Source organism: Montipora foliosa, chromosome 2 (genome assembly GCF_036669935.1).
Source record: "Montipora foliosa isolate CH-2021 chromosome 2, ASM3666993v2, whole genome shotgun sequence".
Taxonomy (NCBI): domain Eukaryota; kingdom Metazoa; phylum Cnidaria; class Anthozoa; order Scleractinia; family Acroporidae; genus Montipora; species Montipora foliosa.
The window spans coordinates 13,810,386-13,815,385 of record NC_090870.1 but is presented as its reverse complement, the minus strand read 5'-3'; the positions used below and the strand labels follow the sequence as shown (position 1 = coordinate 13,815,385).

Here is a 5,000-nt window from a genome sequence, read left to right as displayed (position 1 = left end):
TTCAGTAAAGAGCTTGGGTAAACGTTTTTAGTGTGTGTGAGTGATAAATCCGTCTAGTATGAAGGCCGGCGTAAGAAGTATTACGCGGCTGGCCAAACTTTTTGTTTTAGAGTGTACACTAAATGAGGTTAATCTTCGAGAAGAGGTATTTGATTTCAATTCTGTAGGTCCACACCTAATCCGCTAAATCTATTGGCTCAGTTTCAAATAAAAATTATAATCATCGTTTTATATGTATTCCATGTATTGTTATTTTTCCAACCATATCTGGAGGGTCTTGTGCTTACAAGCGTATTCAACACAGGCGCAACTTTCGTTTCCATTGTAGATTCTAATCGGCAGAACAAGCAGTGAAGCTTATAACGTCTCCCAAACAGCATTGCAAATTAGTCCTGAGTAGCCCCCAGGAGATTAGGAGATTACCCTATGAAAGTACCTCACTTAAGGACGGTGCCTACTAATTGAAAGGTATTCTTGCCCCGGTTTATGATTATGCTGGAAATGTAGATCGTAACATGTGTTATTGAAATCCAAAAAAAAAATTGGGGGTAACTACGCATTTTTCAAAGATAATTCATGAATAATATTTATAAAAAGCTTTAAAATACAAAGCAATGTATGGCGTTCTTTCTCAAATTGAAGCTTAATTATCTCTCAAAAATGCATGGTTACCTCAAATTTTCTCTTTGGATACCAAGAGTACTTACGAAGATCTGCTTTCTCCGGATAATTGTAAACCGCGCAAAAATATTCCTGAATTAGTACGCATCACTGATAGGAAACCCGAGTATCTCGAGATGGGCAGAACGTATGCGCAGTAACAATAGTAGGCACCGTCCTTAACTTTACCTCTACTGAATTAAAGGCGTAGGAGCACCCTTCACTTTCAATCTTGCTCACGAGGCATCATGAACCCTTGGGAGTATTGAACTGAGGTGTCCTGGGGTCTCGTTGGTCATGTGAAATTAGGGAGCTTACGCAAGGGCGACGCTGACGCCAACGTGAAGGTCTGATGATTGATGCTCATTCAAAATGGATGGATATCCATTGTGTGAATTCCTCCAGCTCCAGTGCCACCGTCGAAAAGACGAGGGCAACCTTCGCTACCCATGGCTTGCCAGACATGGTAGTGTAAGATAATGGGTCTTGTTCTACAAGTACTGAATGAATTCAAGTCATTCCTTCAGAAAAATGGAATCAAACATATTACTTCTGCACCTTACCACCCAGCGTCAAACAGCCTCGTGGAGTGAGCTGTACAAACTTTTAAACTACTAGGCACGAGGAAGCAAGGTGATGCCACTGTCGAGACCAAGTTTGCTCGTTTTCTGTTGTGTACCATATTACCCCTCACAGCGCCACTGGTGAGTCGCCTTCCCACCTACTACGACCAGATGTGTGGGCAAAGGTCCATTCAGCACAGTCAAGGCAAAAGAGACAACATGATCAACACAGTCAGATGCGCCAAGTAGAAGTTGGGGATGCTGTAAATGTACATAACTACTCCGAAGACCAGGGACCATGATCCAAGATACTGGCCCGTTGTCCGCAAGAGTGGAGCTGCAAGATGGAACCGTAGTTCGTAGACAGAGCAAATTTCCCTTTCGTAAACGGTCGTTGCCATTTCTCAGAACAGTCGTTGCCATTTGAAACGGTCGATGCCATTTATAACGGTCGACTACACACTTCACTTCAAAGAAAATTAAAAGAAACAAACTAAGAAAAAATATTAACAAAAATTAAGACAAAAAAGGGAAAAAAACATTTATAAAAGAAAAACTGGAGGAAAAAAAGAGTCCGAAAATTTCAAGACTCGAACTCGAGTTCTTAGCCCTCACCCTAAACAGAACCCTAGCCCGAACCCTAACTCATATGACCAGCGAGACACAACTCCCAGTAATCGCAACCTTTTGAGGGAAATAAGCGTAGACACCACGACCAGTTAGTTACCCGTCCTGCGGGAGACCCTTCCCCCGGCCTTCCAGCCTCTGTGCCAAATCCCCTGGTGGAGAAAACTGGGGATCCAGGATTTTTGGTCATGATGTGAACAGTCCCGAAATCAGCCATGAAGGAAAAGAATTACCAAGCGGACAGGCCACTTACTCAGGACAGGACAACCCAGTGAGACGCCATCCAGCGAGGAATCGTAAGCCTCCCCACCGCTTTTTTAATGCATGTAACTCATTCACTTTCCCCCCGTGAACTCTTAGGGCGCGGACTTTTGCTTTGTACGATTTTTTGTTTTAAGGACTTAGGGGTGAGGAATGAGGTATCCTGGGGTCTAATTGGTCACGTGACGTTGTTGTGTTAAGTCGACGCCATGTTCTCGGTTTTGAGTTTATGTTTTGACAAGGCTTTTGGACGTTAATATATCACAGGAACCTAACCTTCATTGTGGGTTGGATCTCAGATGATCCCAAAAGAACTTCACATCAAGATCAAAGCGTGCGTGACTACCATGACATATCGTATTTTTTTTTTAATTTTAAAAGGTGCCGTTCAAAGTCTTCACTATGGAGGTCTAGTATACTGGCGACGCACAAACGCATACACCCTCAGCGTCGCACGTCCATAATGAGAGACGTCCGCTCAGATCGGATTTTAACTGAGTGTCATAAAACTAAGAGGGCATTTCTTCGGCCATTCACAGCAAACACAGACTGTATCCAAGTCCATGACAAACTAAAGAAACCGGTCGTAGTGTACAAACATGCTCTCACCAGTAGCTCATAACTAGGAGAATACATCATCTTCTCAAGGGTTGCACACAAATAGTTGAAGAGTCAGTGGTACGCCATTTCTCGCCAAGGAATCAAATGTAAAGAATGTAAGGAGTAGACTCGTGCCTGATGCAAATGATTTCAAAATTATAGTGGCTTTGGTGTGGCGGAGTTGATTGGAAGTGTTTAGTATAGAGGTTGCAGTGTATTTTTAGCACGCAACTTTTGCCCCGAAATGCGCTGATTGAAACTTTTCGCTCTCACCTCGATGTCGTTCCCAGTCCATTTTGGAATAACCATCGATGATGGCGCCTCGCCCACACTAATTCACGGTTTAAAAAAGGCGCAAAAATGTATCCAATTAAATGGTTTTATTTTGCAAAAGACGAAACAAAACAAAAAAAAGAAGGAAAGAAAGAGAAAAGGAAATTGCCGCACCGACAGCACGGTCGTTTTCCTTCATTGAGCCTTTTCTTTGTGACGTAAAGAGCCTGAAGCGAAAAGACAAACAATAATCTCGTCTAGCCCAGTATTTTAAGCCTCGACAATAAGGTCCGTTTCAGGCCCAGTCCACACCTGTACGTTTTGCGTTTGAAAGCGGAAATTTTTCTTTTGTTGTGAAAAATATTTCTGTTCACGCAAAACGTTTTCGAATCGTTTTCACCTGTCCATACAGATGCGCTAAAACTATTCGCAAACTGACCCCAATGCCGCTGAAGAAGCATAACCATTTCTCGGTACAACGAGCCCGCTAGACATTGTCGTCACCAGAGTCTGCACATGACCCAAGGCTCTGGGAAACTCCACTTTCGTCACCAGAGCCTGTGATTAATCCAAGGGTCTGGGAAACTCTATGCGGGAGAACATGTGCCGTCGGCTTCTTATGGCGAAAATTTGGCTATTTGAACCTTACGGCGCCTGCTCACTTCTCGTGCTAACATGAATGCACCAATTACAGAGGCTTTTGATTGTTCTTCACGAAAACCAATAAGAAGACACTTTGCTTCAGGGTTCCCCAGAGCTCTTCTCTCCCGCAGTCAAGAGAAGAGATCTGGGGTCGAAATTGTGGGAAACTCTAGATAAGAGAATATGCGCCGTAGGGTTCTTATAGCCAAATACTGGCTATTTGAACCTTACGGTGCCTTCTCACTCCTCGTACTAACCCGAATGCATCAATCAGGGATGCTTTTCATCGTTCTTCACAAGGACCAAAGAGAAGACACTTTGTTTCATGCGCAAAAGAGAAGAGCTCTGGGCTCGAGATTGGCCCGCTAGACAGAAATTCGCGCTGTTATATATTGACTCGTTTCGTTTGTCTGTTACCGCGAAATACATTTTTATGCAAGGAAAATGCTTTTTGAAGATGTCGCAGTCATATGCAGGACAAAAACTTGGTAGGTCTAAAGGCTGACTCGCTTGTTTGGACGGATGATGAAGTCGAGCTGCTTCTGAAAGTTACAATCGAATCACCCTGCTAGCAGAGCCTTTCTTTTGCTTGCAAGATTTTGGCGTTCTCGAGAAAGGCTCTGCATGAATCGAGTAAGATCTTTATTGAATATGCGTTGCATGTTGCCAGGATACAGTCTCGAACCCAAGCCTAATATGCCAGATCTCGCCGCCATCTTGGTTTTTCATGGTACAGCGGGCTCAATTATAAGCATCGGTTTTGTCACTAAACGGCCGCTCGCACTGGAAAAACCGGTTTGACGAGAGAAAACAAGATTGACTAGTCCAGAAGTTCGGGCTGCGGCGGCTTCAAGGAGATGACGCGATTCGGGCAGAGCCTACTTCTCTCCTCCTCAGTAAAGAAAAAGACAAAAGGAGGCTCTGCTCGCAGGGTGCAATCGAATAAGACCTCAAACAAAATTTCAGGTTCATCGCCATGGGTTCGAATCCCATTAAAGCTGCCTGGATTTTTCAGATGTCGCTAATTGCGAGAATCCCTTATCTCAATTTCGGCTTTAAACCGCACTTTAAACATATAGATCATTTTAGAGCGAGTTTCAATCGAGTGTCGTAAAACCAAAACCAAATTAATTACTTTGGCCAATCAAAAAGGTACGGAGACAATCCGGTAAACCAATCAAAACTCGAAGTAATTACACGTAGCCGACACAAAGCGCGGGAAAATGTGCACGCGCAAGCCACGATTGGTTTTGGTTTCACTTATGATTGGTTGAAAAAAATGGCTCGAGGGCTTTGAACCAATCACTGAGTGAAGTAATGCAAAACCAAAGCAATTCGCTGATTGCTTTCGACACTCAATTGAAAACCGGTCTA

The 5,000-nt window shown here is 43.6% G+C and overlaps 1 protein-coding gene across 1 annotated transcript in view; it reads left to right on the top strand.

Annotated features, from left to right (window-relative positions):
• LOC137992524 (uncharacterized) overlaps positions 1-231 on the top strand; it is a 9,984-nt gene extending 9,753 nt beyond the window's left edge. The window contains exon 5 of the mRNA XM_068837894.1: positions 1-231. This exon is cut by the window's left edge and continues 3,148 nt beyond it. The gene's annotated coding sequence lies outside the window, so the exon portion shown is untranslated.
• The last annotated feature ends 4,769 nt before the right edge of the window (positions 232-5,000 follow it).